Here is a 20,796-nt window from a genome sequence, read left to right on the forward strand (position 1 = left end):
CCTCTTGTCTTTACTTGGAAAGATTATTAGCTTTTAGCATTCTTTTTTTTTTCAATATACGAAATTTATTGTCAAATTGGTTTCCATACAACACCCAGTTAGCATTCTTTTTTATTTTTATTTTTTTAATAATTTTTAAATTTAATTTGAGAGAGAGAGAAGGGGAGAAGCAGAGAGAGGGAGGGAGAGAGAGAATCCCACACAGACTCCATGCTGTCAGCATGGAGCCTGATGCAGGGCTCAATCTCATGAACCATGAGATCATGACCTGAGTTGAAACCGAGCTGCAAGCTTAACTGACTGAGCCACCCAGGCGCCCCTAGTTTTTAGAATTCTTATATAGTTATCTGAAGTCTTTTTGCACTGCCCTTGCTGGAGAGATCAAAGGTTTTAAACTTTTGCTGAAACTACTGAGAAAGAGGCACACTTTTTTTTCAGGAGTTGCTAAGTTGGTGAAGTGCACGTCTATGGCTACTGGGATCCAATACACAGAGAGGGTGTATGTAAGCAGGGAGAGGACAGTGAGAAAGGAAGAGGTTAGAGATAGCGACTTGCCTGTGATGTCATCTTAGTACCTGCTCTCAATCTCATTTGGGATTTTCTTTTTTTTTTTTAAATTTTTTTTTCAACGTTTATTTATTTTTGGGACAGAGAGAGACAGAGCATGAACGGGGGAGGGGCAGAGAGAGAGGGAGACACAGAATCGGAAACAGGCTCCAGGCTCTGAGCCATCAGCCCAGAGCCTGACGCGGGGCTCGAACTCACGGACCGCGAGATCGTGACCTGGCTGAAGTCAGACGCTTAACCAACTGCGCCACCCAGGCGCCCCTCATTTGGGATTTTCAATTGTGTGAGCGAATTACTATTTTTGCCCTTAAGTTAGTTTGAATGTGGTTTCCGTCACTTGGCATTAATTAAAAAGACTTAATAACAAAGGAATTGTTTGTATACACACCTTATTGCCAAGTAATTTTTAAAAAATACTTTTCAACCATAGCTCGTGGCATATTATACCAGGTACACCGGTCTTATTTCACATTGTATGAATCAATGAGCTTCCATCATAAATCAAGTATGTGATTCCCAAGGTCAAAAGACTACTGATACTAAGAATACCATCAAGCATCAAGGTTTTTTCTTTCTTTTTTTTTTTCCTGGAGTAGACAAATTGATTATAAACTTTATTAAGAAAAATAAACAAGTGAGAACAGCCAGGAAAACAGTGGGGAAGAAAGGGAGAGGGGGGCATCTCTAGATATTAAAACTTACACAAAGCTTCTATAATTACAAGTGCTATATTGGCACATAGAAAAACAGACTGACTGACGGAATAGAATAGAAAATCCAGAAATATAACTAAATTAATTCCTAAATGTAGTTTACAATAAAGAGGATGTACTAGTTTCCTATTGCTGCTGTAATGAATTACACACATTTAGTGACTTAAAACAACACAAATTTAGTAGTCTTGCAGTTTGTTCTATAGGTCAGAAATCTAAAATGGTTCTCAGTGAGTTAAAGTCAAGGTGTCTGCGTGGACGCATTCCTTTTGTAGGTTTTAGGAGAAAATCCACTTCCTTCTCCAGCTTCAACAGAGCTCTTGTATTCCATAGCTTATGGCTCCTGGCTCCTTCCTTTACCTTCAAAGTCAGCAATGTAGTATCTTCAAATCTTTCTCTGACTCTGACTTCCTCTTCAGCCTCCCTCTTCCACTTTAAAGGATGCTGTGATTAGAGGAGCCGACCTGGATAAGAGTAATCTCCTTATTTTAAGGTCAGCTGATTAGCAAACTTGGTTCTATCTGCGAGTTAATTACTCCTTGCCTTGTAAACAAATTCACAGGTTCCAGGCATTGGGACATGGACATCTTTCTGGGGGGGAAGGCATTATTCTACCTACCACAGATGGAATCTCAAATAATGGGAGAAGATGAATTTGTAAAATAAATGATAACAAGGTAGGTTATGGAAAAAGATATATCTGAATTAATTCCCCAAACCATACACTAGGATAAATTCCACCTGTATGAGATTTAAATATAAAAATATGAAACCATACATGTACCAGAGGTAATATGTGTGAATTCCTTTATAAATAGAAGTGGATAAATATAAGTGGGTAAAGTCCTAAATATGACTATACATCCAAAAGCAATAGGGTAGATAAAAGTGTATTTTTGTACACATGTATTACATATGTATATATGAATGCCTGTATATATGTCTATATATATATATATACACACACACACACATATATATATATATAGAATTTTTTGAGATGCAAGAAAACTGACAAACTTAAAAAAATACTTTCAGTTTATCTCACAACCATTCCTAATATATAAAGACCTAGACAATTAAAAAACCCAACAATTATATAGAAAAAAATGAGCTAGAAAAATGGATAGTTAAAAAATGTAAAAGGTTTTTAAAATATGGAATGATGATCATACTTGGTCATAATAAGAGAATTTTAAAATATGGAATGATGATCATACTTGGTCATAATAAGAGAAATGCATATTAAAATTCACTAAGAGGGGGGGCCTGGGTGGCTCAGTCAGTTAAGCATCCGACTTTGGCTCAGGTCATGATCTCAAGATTTGTGAGTTCGAGCCCTGAATTGGGCTCTGTGCTGACAGCTCAGAGCGTGGTGCTTGCTTCAGATTCCGTGTCTCCCTTTCTCTCTGCTCTTCCCCTGCTCACTCTCTGTCTCTTCATCTCTCAAAAGTGAATAGACAATAAAAACTTTTTTAAAAGCTCACTAAGATAAAATTTCTCACCTGTTTTATGGGCAAAAATCCAAAAGTTTATCAACATGCTCTCTGGGCATGGCTGTAGGAAAATAGGTACTCTTATACACTGCCAATGTGAATGCAAAATGGTACAATGTTTATGGAAGGAAGTTGGAAACATCTAGAAATTACATATGCCTTTACCCTTTGACCCAGAAATTCCACTTCTAGGAATCAATCTCAAAGTTACACTAGCACAAACTGAAAAAGCATCTGCTCAAAACTGTTGAAAGACTTTTTATCTTATCAAAATACTAGAAATACCTCAAGTATGCCTCAAAAGAGGAGAGGTTGAGTAGACTATATCATAACCATCCAGTGAGGGCATTAGTCAGCCATTAAAAAGAATGGAAAAAATCTCCAAGCACTACCATGGATATGTCTAAAATATATTGTGACGTGAAAAAGCAAGGAGGAGAAAATGTGTATGGTATACATTTATCTTAATATACTATCTAGATAAAACAATGAAGACAAAACCCATAACATTAAAAAAAAAAAAGGTTACCTCTAAGGGGAGAAAATAGGGTGGAGAGGACAGAGATACAAACTGGACTTCTTTAATATACCTTATTGGTATATTTGATTTTGGAACTATGTAAGTATTTTACATAATTAAACATTTTGGTTGATTAAAAAAATCTATTCACTGGAAAGACAAAAAAACTCTAACAGCCCCACATACATATATTCAGTTTGTGGTGTAGCCATACAACGAAGAAGTATTTCATTCCACATGACTTTAAAACCCAGGAATTTGAGTGTATGTACCTAATGGGGTATGCCCTATGGACAAAAGAACGTGTAATCAATGAAAAATTTTTAAAAATCTTACGCTGTTATCAGTAATAATTGTTAGGCATAGTGTTGGCATTTTATTCTAAGAATATTATATGTTAATAATCAGTAGTTATGTGATGACTGAATTCAACTATCCCTGTGTCCTTTAAAGTCAGATTGTTATCCTCAGAATAGGAGACAGGAAATAAAAATATAAGATAGGAGAGATTAAAAGCCCTACAGTCTCTAATTTAAATAGGAAGATACAGTAGGTATCTTAGTCCATTCAGGCTGCTATAATAGAATACCATAGACTGGGTGGCTTAAACAATGGAAATTTATTTCTCATACTTCTGGAGTCTGGGAAGTCCAAGGTCAATATACTGGCAGATCTGGTGTCTGATGAAAGCCTAGTTCCTTATTTGCAGATAGCTGCCTTCTTTTTTATTATTTTTATTTATGTTTTTAATTTAAATTTTAGTTAACATATTGGTTTATATTGTAATATTGGTTTAAGGAGTAGAATTCAGCAATTCATCACTTACATACAACACCCAGTGCTCATCACAAATGCTCTCCTAAGACCCATCACCCATCTAGCCCATTCCCTACCCACCTCCCTCCATCAAAACTCAGTTTTTTCTGTATCATTAAGAGTGTCTTGTAGTTTGTTTCCCTCTGTTTTGCTTCTAAATTCCACATATGAATGGAGTCATATGGTATTGTCTCTGATTGACTTATTTCGCTTGGCATAATACACGCTAGCTCCATCCATGTCATAGCAAATGGCAAGATTTCATTCTTTTTGATGGCTGAGTGTGTGTGTGTGTGTGTGTGTGTGTGTGTGTGTGTTCACCACATATTCTTCATCATTCGTCAATCAACAGACATTTGAGCTCGCTCCATAGTTTGGCTATTGTTAAAATTGCTGCTATAAACATTGGAGTGTATGTATCCCTTTGAATCTGTATTTTTGTATCCTTTGGGTAAATATCTAATAGTGCAATTGCTGGGTCATAGGGTAGTTCTATTTTCAGTTTTTTGAGGAACCTCCATAGTGTTCTCCAGAGTAGATGCACCAGTTTGCATTCCCACGAACAGTGCAAGAGGGTTCTTCTTTCTCTGCAACCTCACCAACACCTGTTGTTTCTTGTGCTGTTAATTTTAGCCATTCTGACAGGTGTGAGGTGGTATCTCATTGTGCTTTTGATTTGTATTTTCCTGATGATGAATGAAGTTGAGCATTTTTTCATGTGTCAGTTGGCCATCTGGATGTCTTCTTTGGAGAAGTGTCTATTCATGTTTTTTGCCCATTTATTCACTGGATTCTTTGTTTTTTGGGTGTTGAGTTTGAAAAGTTCTTTATAGATTTTGGATACTAACCCTTTATCTGATATGTCATTTGAAAATAACTTCTCCCATTCGATTGGTTGCCTTTTAGTTTTGTTGATTGTTTCCTTTGCTGTGGAGAAGCTTTTTATCTTGATGAAATCCCAATAGTACATTTTTGCTTTTGTTCCCCTTGCCTCTGGCAATCCGTCTAGTAAGAAGTTGCAAAAGCCAAAGTCAGAGAAGTTCCTGCCTGTTTTCTCTTCTAGGATTTTTATGGTTTCCTGTCTCACATTTAGTTCTTTCATCCATTTTGAATTTATTTTTGTGTATTGTGTAAGAAAGTGGTCCAGTTTCATTCTTCTGCATGTCACTGTCCAATTTCCTCAGCACCATTTGTTGAAGAGACTGTCTTTTTCCCATTGGATATTCTTTCCTGTTTTGTCAAAGATTAGTTGATCATACAGTTGTGGGCAGATGGCTGTCTTCTTAGTTATATATTTATGCGGTGAAGACAGGCTAGAGAGCTCTCTGGGGAACTACTAAGGGAACTAATACCATTCTTATGACCTAATCACATCTCAAAGTGGTACCCTGCCTAAAACCATCACCTTGGGTGTTAGGATCTCCACATATGAATTTTGAGGGACATAAGCATTCAATCCATAACCATAGCAATCTTGATGTAATTTATCTAAAAACTAAATCCTAGCTTTGTGTGATATTATAATTTATAATAAGAATATATATTTGGTCTTTGTCTACTGTTCCTGGCACAGAGTTCCTACAACCCTTGGAATTTCTGAAGTGGTAAGAGAGAGAAAGGTGTCATTTGTTGTTATAAAGGTGACTTTTAGACCTTAACTAGGGATGGTGGCTATTTGCCAGGGGAACCAACTTTGTGACTAGAGAGTTGGGACTTTTTATTTATTTATTTTTTTTAATTTTTTTTTTCAACATTTATTTATTTTTGCGACAGAGAGAGACAGAGCATGAACGGGGGAGGGGCAGAGAGAGAGGGAGACACAGAGTCGGAAACAGGCTCCAGGCTCTGAGCCATCAGCCCAGAGCCTGACGCGGGGCTCGAACTCCCGGACCGAGAGATGGTGACCTGGCTGAAGTCGGACGCTTAACCGACTGCGCCACCCAGGCGCCCCAAGTTGGGACTTTTTAAAATTTTTTGTTTTTAATCTTTATTTTTAAGAGAGAGAGAGACAGAGTGAGAGCAGGGGAGGAACAGAGAGAGAGGGAGACACAGAATCCAAAGCAGGCTCCAGGCTCTGAGATGTCAGCACAGAGACCAACGCGGGGCTCAAACCCACGAACCATGAGATCATGACCTGAGCCAAAATCGGACGCCTAACCGACTGAGCCACCCAGGCACCCCGAGAGTTGGGACTTTCAATCCCACCCCCTCACCCCAATCCGAACCTCCATGGAGGGGAGTGAGGTTGGAAGTTGAAACAATTGTCAATGGCCAATGATTTATTGTGCCTATGTAATAAAGCCTCTATAAATTCCCCAAAGGACAAGATTTAGAGAGCTTCTGGGTTGGTGAACCTGTGCAGACTTGGAAGAATGGTGTACTTGGAGGGGGCATGGAAGCTCCAAACCCTTTCCTGTACCTTGCTCTATGTATCTCTTCCATTTAGTTGTTCCCACATTATACCTGTATATAATAAACCAGTGACCTAGTAAGCAAAATGCTTCTCTGAGTTCTCTGAGCTACTTTAGCAAATTAATCAAATGCAAGGAGGGGTTGTTGGACCCTGTAATCTTTAGCAGGTCAGTCAGGAGTACAGGTGATGACTTGGGCTTATGAGTGGTATCTGAAGTATTTGTGTTGAGGTGCAGTCTTGTAGTGTAGACTCTGATGCTATCTCTAGTCAGATAGTGTCAGAACTGAGTTGAATTATAGACACCCAGATGGTATCTAAAAATTAATTGCTTGTTAGATGTATAGGGGAACCCACCCCTTACCCCCCTGGTGATATTGTGTGCAGAACTTTTACTTAGTCTAATGGAAAGGCCTAAAAACTATGACTAACCAAAGAGCAATGATGCCCCTTTCACTCAGTCTTTTTTCTTGAAATAGCGTTTCCCACTAAAATAAACCAAAGTACTTGGAACAAAAAATATACCACATGAGTTTGAAACATTTTACCATATTAATAAGCAAGGAGGTTATCAAACACTATGAGGGTCATGTTAAAAGGATTCAGGAATTAACATAAAGAGGATCCTACTGGCAACAGATGGTACAATTCTAATAATACTAGAAAAAAATGTATAGTCGTTTGAGCAGTGTTTCATATATGCTAGTATGTAAACTGTTATTTTCAAAGTTTCTTTATATTTACTGATTTTTGTCTGATTATTCTTTATTTTAAATTTATTTTAGAGACATAGAGAACGTGAGTAGGGGAGAGGGGCAGAGGCAAAGAGAAAGAATCCCAAGCAGGCTCCACACCCAGCGTGGAGCCCAAAGCGGGGCTTGATCCCACGGCCCTGGGATTATGACATGAGCCAAAGTCAAGAGTCAGATGCTCAACTGACTGAGCCACTCAGGCACCCTGCCTGATTATTTTGTTAGTTAACTGTGCAAGTAACCATACATAACAGTAAATCAGTAAATCAGTAAGAAATCAGAAAATCAGTAAATCAGAAAAAAAAAAGATGAAATGAGTTGATCATCAGTAAGGATGCAAACTACAATAACTTTAATACCAAATACATTTAAATCAATGGGTTCTTAATAATACTTAGAAATAATACTTAACAAAAAATAAGTCAATAGCCACCAACAAAATGTATTGGTCCTAGAATGCTAGGAAACCTACTCTCATTTTTAGAACTGGTTAGAAATAGGAGAATAGAGTGGGTTCAAGCATTTACTGTGCCTTTCCTATTTCATACCTTTGGGTAACCAAGTGGTAGATGAGGGGAAATTTCCCTTTATAGAAATATTCTAGGAAACAAATGAAGGAATGATAGAATTGTGGTGTTATCTTTTTCACTGTCCCTTGTACCCCATTGATCCCCATCAGTGATCCAGACTTTGAGCATCATCGGCAGCTTATAAAATTAAAAGAAAGACTGTGTACATCCTTTTGTTTTAGTTTATTTATTTAGAAGGAGGGTCAGAGAGAATCCCAAGCAGGCTCTGCACTGTCAGCACAGAGTCCACAAACGATCCCAGCTGAAATGAATAATCAGTCACTTAACCAACTGAGCCACCCAGGTGCCTGAAGACCGTGTACCCCCTGATGGAAAAATACATCACCTATAGAAAAGTGTAAAAAAAATTAAATCTAAATTTGACAGAGAACACGGGAAACTACTAACTATACCACAGGGATACAATTAGCAAAATCCAGACTGAGGAAAAGTCTAAAGTCAAATCCCTCAATTTTTCCAACAAGTAAATATTGAGAGACTAAAATGGAGGAGGCTATCAATGAAAATAGATTGAAAAGATTTATCAACCAAATGTAATGTGCCAAACTGGTAAATAAAGGGAAAGAATCAAGCATTAATTTTGTTTTCTATTCAAACTGCGACAGCCCTTTCCCAGCCCCTAGCCACAGTGCCTGCCATCTGATCATCCTTTTCTCTTTAAAAAAAATTTTTTTAGTGTTTATTTATTTTTGAAAGACAGAGATACAGAGTGTGAGTGGGAGAGGGGCAGAGACAGAGGGAGACACAGAATCTGAAGCAGGCTCCAGGCTCTGAGCTGTCAGCACAGAGCCTGATGCAGGACTTGAACTCACAAACTGAGAGATCATGACTTGAGCTGAAGTTGGATACTTAACCGACTGAGCCACGAGGCACCCTTGATCATCCTTTTTTCAATCTGTGTTTTTGAACATTGTAGGTACTTTATTTTTTAATTAAAAAACACTTTTTGTTTATTTAATTTGAGAGAGTGAGAGAGTACACATGCTGTGCTAGTGGGGAGGGGCAGAGAGAGGGAGAGAGATAATCCCAAGGAGGGTCCTTTGTCAGTGCAGAGCCCAACAAGGGGCTCCATTTCACCAATGGTGAGCTCATGACCTGAGCACCAAAGCAAGAGTCAGATACTTAACTGACTGAGCCACCCAGGAACCCGTTAATGTGGTTACTTTATTATTCCTATTTTACATATGAGAAAACAGAGGCTTAGAGAAGTTGAACGCGTTTTTCATGGTCCAGCAGCCAATGTTTAGCTGGAGGCTTATACCTGGGGACAAGATTCCCTGTTCAAGGCTGTTACTTTCTTCAACCACTTACTTTACCGGAAATGTAAAGGAAGAGATGACCTTTTTGGTTACATGTTCTCTTACACTGTAAATATAGTTAAGTAAGGGGCTCCATAGACTTTGGAATGAAGAGCACGAATAGGAATTACATTGAAATTTGTACCCCTTTTATAGCTGAGGGATCGTGCCTTTGCATCTAGACTGGAGTTTTGCTTTAAATGGATTGCCGTTTCAGGATTGCTTCAGGGACCAATAGTGGTATAGATAAATGTTTTAGTCTAAGAATATTAACCTGAATATAAAAAAAAATGTGCTATCTAGGGACATAATGTACTTTTGCACAGAAAGTAAGAAAGAAAAAAAATTAAAAACTAGAGCAGAGAGGTATAAAGGTGAAGAGGAAAATAGGTTATGGAAATGAGAAGTCGGCTGGGAAATAAGCTTAATGAATAATTAGTGAGAGGGGCTGGGGGTACATTTAAGGTTGGACTCACTTTGCAAACTGCATACTTTATAAAACTTAGAAGGACATCAAGTACTTTGTAAAAAATATTGATGACAGCAATTCAAACATTACTCATATGTCATAGAAGCCTGGGAGGCTACTACATGGATGTGGTGATGATGTTTATCTTATATCTACTTAGCATATGACCTTTATGTTTTGCATTCAATTAGGGCTCATTGAGGACCATCTGTGTAATGCTGGTAATTATCTCACACTGCGTAGAATTTCGCAGTGTTGTACCAATATTCTGTCACTGAATATGACTATTATTATAAAACAGGAATGAGTTGGAAACTTTAATCTCCAAAAGCCATTCTTCAATCTGTGAACAACCTAGCCCCTGAAGGAAGTTTGGCAAATGGATTTTTAAGTTGTGTTTCACAGTATCTAGATGAAGTTTGGGTATTGTTTTTTTGTTTTGTTTCATAAAATTGAATATTAAATCTTATACTCACTGCACGAAGTATAGAATAACAAAGTAATAATGACAGTATTTTTAGCATGAAAAATGCGAGCTCAGTAAACTTTAAAGGACTATGGACTCAAAGTTCAAACAATTTCAATTTAAATCTTCCTTGGGGCGCCTGGGTGGCGCAGTCGGTTGAGCGTCCGACTTCAGCCAGGTCAGGATCTCGCGGTCCGTGAGTTCGAGCCCCGCGTCAGGCTCTGGGCTGATGGCTTGGAGCCTGGAGCCTGTTTCTGATTCTGTGTCTCCCTCTCTCTCTGCCCCTCCCCCGTTCATGCTCTGTCTCTCTCTGTCCCAAAAATAAATAAAAACGTTGAAAAAAAAATTTAAAAAAAAAATAAATCTTCCTTTGTCACATGGCTCACATGAATCTAGTTCCCTCAGTCCACCCCTCTGTCATAAATTCTGGTATTTTCTCATATCTTCCATTAACAGTCAGACTTCAAAGCACAGAGATCACAGAATTGTGTTTCCTTTACCCCTATCTACTTCTTTTCCAATAATTCTGCATTCATTGAAGTCTGGTATGCTCATTACCACAAAGAAACTTGAGTTATTCTTTAGTTCTCCATAAATAACAAAAACAAAAACTGATAACATTCTGTAATATTTTTATTAGTTGTGGATGAGATACTGGTTTGTGTAACTGGTTGATAAAACTACTGATCCCAGGGATTAACAAAGTGCACTGAATATGTCAGTTGCTCAATTAATGAAGTTTAGGACTTGATCAAACATGTGCCCCATTCTCAGAACACATGAAGTTTAACCCAAGCAGCCATTATTTTCATTTTGGCTCTGAATTAAGGCTTGATTAACTTGCCTGGCTTGTTCTGCAGAATAACAGGGCCCCACCCTGCAGTCCTGCCGCCCCTTATAGTATGGGATTTCCTCTCTACAAGGCCAAAAAGTCATTGCATTTGCTATTGTGATGACTTATTACATTAAGAACTCTCCACCCTGTAAACAAGATAATTTAAAACACATTGACGTAAATTAAAAACAAAAATAATCTCATATAAATAGGAGAAACAATAATTTATCAGTCTGTTAAAAAGATCTCTGTTTATTTGTGAACCTGAACTTGAATTTTATACATAGCCTTTACTTTTGTTGTTGTTGTTCTCAAGTTTATTTAGACATTTAATGTATAAACCTCTTTGACTTTCATAAACGGTTGTACTGATGACTATATTTTCTTCCTTCCTACCTGTGTTATAAACAATATAAATATTTAACAATTCATCTATGCTTTAATTATCCAATCTGAGCTATCCAATATGCTAGACATTAGTTATATGTGACTAATGAATACTTGAAATGTGGCTAGTGTGAATCGAAATGTGGTGTAAATGTAAAATACACACTGAATTTCAGATGTAATACAACAAAAAAGATGATAAAATATCATCAATATTTTTGTGTTGGTTATTACATATTTGAATGACAATATTTGGAATATGTTAAGTTAAATAACATGTATCACTAAATTAATTTTGTTTCTGTTTACTTTTTGAAATATTACTACTAGAAGATTTTGAATTAAATATGTGGCTCACTATGTATTTCTATTGGAAAGAACTTTTATAAAGAATACAGATCATTATTAATGTATGCTATAACTGGAGTAGAGAGTTAATGAACAAAAGAGAACTTGTGTAATCATCTACAGGAAACCTTATGGCATTGGCAGGCATAAAAACACGATAAGGATCCAAGTATTCTTTCCTCTAGGAAACTGATGCATTCAGTGATAATCTTAGGTGCATTTCTGATGTCATACATATTCCAATCAGGGAAAGCAGAGTGATTATTTTTGTAAGGATCCAGACAAATTCTTATCCCAAACTGGGGGTACTTAGCATTCTTCCTCCACCTGGAGCACTCTGGCTGGTCTCTCATTTGCTCCCCAACACATTGTGTGTTGTGTTTAGTTTGCCTTTCATTATTGTTATTGGTGTCTTAATAAAAGTGCAACAGTTTGAAGGTAGAGGCCAAGACTCATTCATCTTCATATCCACCACAGTGCCTGGTACACAATAAGTATTTAATAAATGATTGAGAAAGAAGAGAAGAAAGGAGAGAGGGAAAAAAGGAAAAGCACTCACTGGTAACATTTCAAAGGCTGGGTGGGGGACGAGTGAGAGGTGTGATGGATGAGGAGAGGCTATGGGAGTATTTCCAAATTCCTATTCCATTTGAACATGTCCATGTCCTTTATCTCAGTCCTTGCTCCCAACAATCTCCGTCCACCCCAACCAACTCCTTGTTTGAATGAACAAATGTTTTAAAAAATTTTATCATCACTAAACTGTTCTCTGGGCAAAGGGTTTTCTAGATACTGATTCCAAATGAAACTTCCTAGATGCACATTGGAAAATGTAACTAAGTGAAGCACATTTATCAATCCTTTGAGGATACAAATGGGTATTATTGTTGTTGTTTTACATGTTTGTTTGGTTTTGATCTTTGTACCAGCATACATTCTTTTCTACTGCACTTGTGATATTTACTAAAATTAATTCACACTGAGCCCTGATGAAAGCTTCAAGAGATTTCAAAGGATTGGTATACTACAGGCCACCTTCTCTTACTAAAATACAATCAAATTACCAATCAATAAAAAAATAATTAGAAGTCTCCTAAATATTTGAACATTAGGAAACTCATTTTAAATTAGACATGAGACAAAAAAATGAAAGCAGGAAGTAGAAATATTTAGAACTGAATGGTTACAAACATACTGTATATCAAAACTTGTAAAATACAGTTAAAGTAGTACTTAAATAAACTATTATAACTTGAATTTCTTTAATTAGGAAAAGAGAAGAAAGTGTGAAAAAAAATGAACTAAGCATCTATTTTGGTTAGTTTGTCTATGGTAACCACCAATCATGAAACTTAGTGTTCTACAATGATAAAAATTTCTTCCTTTCTCACATTATATGTAGCTTGGTGTCAGCTACTGCTTGGCCCCAGTGTTGCTCTGGCCTCTGGCTCTGCTCCATGTGTCTTCTCATTCCAAGATCCAGGCTGACAAGACCCTCTTTGGGGACCAGTTTGTTATTGTTTTTATGGCTAAGGTGAGGAACCAGAAAGCTGGTGGGAACTCATTTGTACCTCAAAGCTTTTACTCAGAACTGGCATGTTGTCAAAGCAAGCCCATGCCCAAGCCAAAAGTCAATGGATTGAAAAGCATTACAAGAAAATATGTTACTGACTGCTATCTTGATAAAAAATATTTAGTTTCCTTCCTTCTGCAGTCCAACTATATTCACCCCCACCTCTAAAGAAGAAATCCTGAATGTCTCATTCAGTCTCAGCAAAAAATCAAGACCTAGTGTCTGATGATAGTCTTTCTATTGGGTGGAGATTTGGAGATCTTTCAAATGAAACGCACTTACCTCAAATATATAATCCTGGGGCAGTGACTGATAGCTCAACAAGCATTCCCAATGGAAGGAAATGTTACTTGATTAGGCCTTTATTTTGCTCAGTCCAATGTTTTCCTAGGTGCTGAAATTGTTTCTCTGAAAAAGCCTTCTTTTCTATTATCCTCCTAGACCACATCTCATAAGAGCACTGGAATAATATGCATCTTGAGAAGCTGAGTATCTTGGTAAGCTTATATTTTTCTTTGTAGGCAAGTGGGGATCCCAAAACTGTTTTATCCTTTAATAGTAAGCCTTTTTTTAATCCAGCCTATTGGCACTTTTGGTAAAATATCTCTTTAAAATGTGGGTTTTAAAATTTTATTTAATTTTAATCAGCCACATGTGCAAATAGCCATACTGCTGGTCTTTTGAAATGTGGCTTTCTTTCTAGATTTACAGATAACCTAATAGGCTTTAAGGAGACTATAAGTATCTCTTTTTTGCTAAGCCATTTTATTCCCACTATATGATATTCTAGAGTTTTTAACAAAGATTATGAATGTCAATGCTCATTTTGGGGCATGGATCTTCATCTGAGCCTTAATGATGTCTTTGTTGCTCAAAGCATTTCTGTTTATCTTTTACTAATTAGAAACAGGTCTGTTTTTCAACTTTGCAATTCCTATAATTCCTGGTTGCTCTCATTTCTGTTTTTCCCCTGCTTGTAAAGCCATCCAGTGCTCTTCTGAGTTCACCTAACAATCCTGGGGGCGAATAATAACCAAGTCATACTAGTAACATTCTATGTTGAAACCTCTTTTCCCAAAGCCACTCATTCTTAAGGAGATTTTCTGTTAAGTTATTGCAGATGAGAGTCTGCTAAATGCTTTGCTACTACACACTGTGTCTCACTACTTTTCCATCCTCCAATGATCGTTCCTTTATGACTTGTCTTTTGGTCCCAAAGTTAACACACAGATTTCTGTTGTTGTTGTTGTTGTTGTTGTTACAGGAGCACCTCACTTTAAGATACCAGTATCTGTTTTAGTCAACTTTGCTATAGTAACAAATAAGCTCAAAATCTTAGTGCTTATAACAAAAATTCGTTTTTTGCTCATGTTGCACAGAATGTTGGGTCACCCACAGTTCAGCTAGATGCTTTAAATAAGACAGGCTCTGCTCTGCTGTCTTCCCATTCTGTGACTGAAAGTTCGGCTTCTGTGCCAACAATTCTCAATGCCTCTTAAAGCTTCCACCCAGAATGGGAAGTAAAAGAACTGGCACCCTGTCCCTTCTGCTCATGTTCCATTTTCTAAAGCAAGTATAGAGTTTAGACTACAATAAGTGGACAAGGAATTACAATCCTTTTATAGGGAAGGGTGACAGGAATGGTGGCAAATAATAACAGAATTTACCACACAATTCCATCTTAAATGATTTGAAACACAGGATAAGCCACCCTCATAAAAATGGAAAGAAAAATGTAAAAAATAGAAAAGAAACATCAAAAATATATTAAGTAGGGGCGCCTGGGTGGCTCAGTCGGTTAAGCGTCCAACTTCAGCTTAGGTCATGATCTCACAGTTCGTGAGTTCAAGCATCGCATCGGGCTCTGTGTTGACAGCTCAGAGCCTGGAGCCTGCTTCAGATTCTGTGTCCCCCTCTCTCTCTGCCCCCTGCCCTGCTCACACTCTGTCTCTGTCTCTCAAAAAGTGAACAAACGTTAGCAAAAAAAAATTTTTTAAGAATATATTAAGTAAACCAAATCCTTAAAAAAATAATAAGAAAACTGAGAAACCTCTGGAAAGCTTGGTCAAAGAAAATGAAAGAGGCTAGAAATAGAAAAGGAGGCTATAACCAGAGATATAGCAAAGATTTTATCAAACATTCAAGGAACAAAGGCTTTGATCCCATACGAAATACAGTAGAGAATATAATATGGAAAAAGAAATCTTCCCCTAAATAAATTCTAGAAAGCTAAGTTAACCTTGGGTACCAAACCTGGCAAGAACAGAAAGAGAAAGACAATATTTAGAACCATCTTATTCGTGAACATGATGTAAAAATTCTATGCATAATACTAGCAAAAAATACTAGGAATATATTAAAAGGCAAATATATTGTGAACAATTTTATTCTAGCAATGCAAGCCTTGTTTACCATAAGCAAGTCAGTGATAGTAGTTTTTAATATAAAAGGCTTAAATTAAAAATATTAGTTTATTATCTCAATAGAGAGACAAAAAGCTTTTGATGAAATTGAACACTGGTTGATAAAAACACTCAGTAAGGAATAATAAACTCTAATGAATAAATAGCATTTAGACAAAATACTCAGAAAATATTTCAATAGTAGAATATTAAAAATTTTCCTTTTCAGATAATAAAAGACAAGTCTGCCTTGAAGCACCCCTTCTGTTCAATTCTTTGATAAGGCAAAAAGGCAGGAAAAGAAGTGAGACGTGTAAGAATTGCAAAGAAAGAAAAAAATATATTAATCGTAACATAGAGTTTATCAATGTTTCTGGATACAAAACCAAATTTAAAAATTACTTTTCTAAGCATAAGCAATAAAGAAGAAGAAAATGTAATAGTAATAATAGTATGCCACGTATAACACCCTCAAGAAATATTAAATATCGAAGAATAGGTATAACATGTGCCAGACCATAATAGAAAAAATACAATTTTATTGAAAGATATTTTTAAAAACTTGCATAGAGAGATATATAACTTATGAATTCAAAACGTCAATACTATATGAATTTCAAAATCTCAGTGGATATTTTTGTGAAACTTGGCAAATTAATTTAAATTTCAGATTGAAAAGAAAAGCCTGAGAAAAAGCCAGAATTCTCCTGAAGAAAAGGATCAATGATTGATCTTCCATTATCAGTTTTCAAGACTGATAAATTCTTAATAATTAAGATAGTGTACATTGGTACAGAGACAGACAAATGAACCATTTGGACAAAAAAAAAAGTATACAGAAACATACCTCTGACAGTATGGAACATTGTTTTATGGTATGGATTGTACTGAGATCCTTGGGGAAAGAATATGTTTTTTATTAAGCAGGGCTAGATAATTGGTTTTCCATATAGAAAAAAAAAAAAGGATTTCTTACCCCACAGCTTACAAAAAGTCTTCTCCTTCCAAATTGGCATTAAATTGATAGGGTAAGTTCACTTAATTTTAGATGAATTAAGGATCTAAATGTAAAAGTCAAACAATAAAACATTGAGAAGACCATATAAGATACTCTGACTTAAGAAATATATATTAAATAAGATATTCAAATTATCCCTACTCAATTGAATACAAAGTTGACTATATTATAATTAGAAGTTATGCTCAGTGAAACATGCCATAAGAAAAGAAAAACCACAGATTTGAAAATGTATTTGCACAACGCAAAATGCAAAATGGATGTATACCAAAAATATAAATAACTCCTACAGACCACCAACCCCAAAAACAATCCAAAAGAAATGAAAAATGGACAAAAGACTTGAGAAGACTTGATGTTACAGAAGAGGAATTATAAATGACCAGTAACTTAAATAATATTTATCCTCATTAGCAACATGGAAAATGCAATTTAAATACTATCTCTAATGAGATAGTATTTCATGTCTAGCAACTAAGAAAAAATGTTGGGTATTGGTGAAGCCATGGAACAACCAGAGCATTTATGCACTGTTTGTGAAAGTATTAATGGGTATAACAACTTTGGGGAAAAGGAAACATTTTTTAGTAGGATGAAAATGTACAGACCCTATGATAGAGCAATTTCACTGTTCACTGTTTGGTATATAATCTAGAAAAATATTTGCATATATTCACTAGGAGATACTATTTATAAATACCAAAAAAACCAAGCAAATAACAGCAAGAACTCAAATCTAGAAACTAACAAAATACCCATTATTAGTAGACATGGTAAACACATTCTGACATCTTCCTGTTACAAAGTACTATGTACTTGAGAAAAAAATTAATAAATTACAATTATTCACAACAATTTGGATATACTTAGGAACATAACATTTAATGAAAAAATAAATTTAGAGATGCCAGCATAGGGGTGACTGTGTGGCTCAGTCAGTTAAGCGTCCAACTTCGGCTCAGGTCATGATCTGGTGGTTTGTGAGTTCGAGCCCCATGTCAGGCTCTGTGCTGACAGCTTCAAGCACAGAGCCTGCTTCGGATTCGGTGTCTCCCTCTCTCTCTGCCCCTCCCCAACTTGGGAGCATGCGCATACGTGCATGCACACTTTCTTTCTCTCTCTCTCCCAAAAATAAATAAACATTAAAAAAATTAATTAGAGATGCCAGTGTACATGGTAAAACTCTGATAAAACAAAATTCAACATCACGCTCCCCCCATGGGAGAATGGGTAAGGTGAAAGGCAAATGGGAGACAACCGTGACAAAAATAAGGTGTAGTTCTTCTTATTGAATTGGTGGTGGGTAAATTGGAGTTCTTTCCATTTCTTATGTACATATAAATACTTTGTAACTACTCAGTACTCCATCATGAGATAACAATGAAGTATGCACAATACTGAAGAGTTAGCCACGCTTCAAGGGACACCAGTATGTTGATGTAGATGATAGACTTTTTTCAGGCCAATGGAGACCCAGAGGACAACATGTGGACAAGAGCTCTGCCCTGACACTGTGAATATAATGAGCTTCTCCTTTAGTATGCCATCTGGGGGAAGAACAAGTCCAGGAAGACCCCTCCTTTTGAGAAGGCAGACACAGCCCTGATACAGAATTTGAGCTTTGTACTGGCAAAATATTTTCATAAAGAAAACTATTCTGAGCTGAAAGAGGCTGAATTATCTTCGGTTGACAAATTTCCTCCCATCCCACTATTATCAATAAGAATAGGAATTCCAGAGGTGAATAATATAAAATAAAATGGTATTTTGAGACAGCTAAATCATTGGGTATACTCAGTATTGCCCCCATTAAAAGTACTGCAGGAGTAAGCTCAAGGTGATATTGCAGCCGGTAAGGAAACTGTCCCCAATCCAGACTTGAGAAACAGGACATCAGAGAGGGCTTCCTGAGATCATTGGCAAAATGACACCAAACAGAATAGTCAAGGAAGTTTTCTAGTCAGAAGAAGAAGCGCATGTAAGAACCACCCTCCTATCTTCCATCTACCCCAGTAATCATTGATAGATGTATGTGGTGCCCTACTTCTCTATGAATTAGAGTGATCATCTCTTACTAAAGGCATATTAGGCCCAGGAGAGCTCTGGGCATCTATTTTCTAGTTTCACACAGCCCTGTGAGCTTCTTACCTCATAGCTCTTACCACTATCTATTACAACATTTTCCTTATTTGTCTTCCCCTCTAGGGTGAGAGCTCCTGGAACATTTCTATTACTTTGCCTGTAATGCCCAGCTGGAGGTTGGCACAGAGTGTCAAACAATGTTTAATAAATGTTGAAAGAATAAAAAACAGGACAGAATGATCAAAGGGAAAGGGTGTACCAGTGAGCCGAATACATCCAAAAGGAAAGAAATCTAAGAATGTGCAAGAAACCAGTTCAGAAGCAAACTGGAAATAAGATATGTTTTAATTCAAAGTCCTTTTAGTCTCCATTGACCTCTTGCTATTTAATCCATCAAAGAGCTGTGCTATCCTTTAGTAAATCATTACCAAATGTTATTGGTTTATTGGTTCTGGGAATCAAGACAGGCTTATCTAAAACTTAATCAATATTACATTGAAGTTTGATAATGTGATCTGATTCTAGAGAGGTGATCCAAAAAGGTGATGAATTTTCTATATAGGCTAGCATATATAATTGTATTAAATTGTACTGTTAAATTGGTGATTCTTATAACTGAATTAAAATTATTGTTACCACATTAAGCAGTTCCTATTGTTGCGGGTGGCACAACTCTAACAAATCTAAATGAAAAAGCACAACACAATAAAATTTTGGATTACCTTCTGGGCTTGTAAAGAGTGATATAATGTAACTCCAGGGGTTTGCAGCAGGTACTATTATAGCAGCTTATTACTGGGCTCTAGTTTTGAATGGACCTTGGGTTTTCCTTTTAAGTAGGAGCCTGTATTATAGGACAAAAGAGCTTTATCTCTTGTGACGGGAAGGCTAAGAATAACTGTTCTTTATGAGTCATGCAAACACATTCCAAAAAGGGCTTTCTTCTATTCAACATCTGTAACAGCTCTTCCTGTCCTTTCCCACCACCTCAGCCCAGGTAGAGCCGACAGGCAATGGATAATGGGCAGCGGTTATTTTTACTCTATTGAATCCCAATAAAGGAACAAAAAAATAATTCACAAGAACAAATAGTATTTCAGTTCTCTGTCTTCAGAGACAAAATGTGGCCAAGAGTGACCTTTGGGGGACCGGAACTATAGAAGAATTTTTTTTTAGCTCATAGTTGGTGCCAATTTCTCACCAATAGAGAGTAATCTAGCTCCCTGGTTGAATACTCATTTTAGCATCTTTTGTGGAGATGATCACTTGATGTTTGGAGAAAATGTTTTGCCCCAGGTAGCCAGTCTTACCCAGGAAGCTCCCTAATGCCATTTTTTCTTCAGAAATGAATCTAATTTGTATTATTTTAGAAAGCTGACATGCCACATGAAGATACTGTTTTCATATATTTAAAAATCAGAAAGGAGCTTTATTTCTTTTTTTAACAAAATCTTAGACTTATCTATTAAAAATTGACCAGACAGACTACTCTTCAACTCCAAATTCAAAGCCAGGGCAGAGGGTAATAATTTTTTTGATGACGCTTTTGGGTGAAGAGTTCTCCTGCCCTTCAGCTGGGGGAGGGAGGAGGCTGGCTCTGATGGGGTCTTAGGTACTCATCTTTGACATAAAACTGCAGAGTACTGAGGAAGGGATATCTGATTTCACACTTCCCAAAAGCCACTGTGTTTGCTCATGTTTGACTTCCTGCACTAGAGGCGGAGTGGACACAATACTGTGTAGCTATATAGTTCAGAAGAAAGGTTTGCCTCTCTCTCTCTCTCTCTCTCTCTCCTTGCTAAAATTCTGAAAGTAAAAAGCAGAGGGACACCTGGATGGCTCAGTTGGTTAAGCATAGGACTCTTAGTTTCGGCTGAGGTCATGATCTCGTAGTTTTGAGAGTTTGAGCCCCACATCGGGCCCCAAGCTGTTAGCATAAAGCCTGCTTGGGAGTCTCTCTCTCCCTCTCTCTGCCCCTCCCCTACTTGTGCTCTCTCTCTCCCTCTCTTTCTCAAAATAAATAAATAAACTTTTAAAAACAGGAGAGAGATGGT

At 36.9% G+C, this 20,796-nt stretch overlaps 1 long non-coding RNA gene across 1 annotated transcript in view; it reads left to right on the plus strand.

Moving 5' to 3' along the window:
• The window catches only part of LOC121041060 (uncharacterized), a 32,802-nt gene extending 13,729 nt beyond the window's left edge, over positions 1-19,073 (plus strand). The window contains exons 2-3 of the long non-coding RNA XR_005795548.1: positions 13,682-13,737; positions 18,866-19,073. This is a non-coding gene — a long non-coding RNA (uncharacterized LOC121041060). The remainder of the gene's footprint in view (positions 1-13,681; positions 13,738-18,865) is intronic.
• Positions 19,074-20,796: the final 1,723 nt, after the last annotated feature.

The sequence above is a fragment of the Herpailurus yagouaroundi genome, unplaced genomic scaffold (assembly GCF_014898765.1).
Source record: "Herpailurus yagouaroundi ecotype Mexico unplaced genomic scaffold, PumYag 182, whole genome shotgun sequence".
Lineage (NCBI taxonomy): Eukaryota > Metazoa > Chordata > Mammalia > Carnivora > Felidae > Herpailurus > Herpailurus yagouaroundi.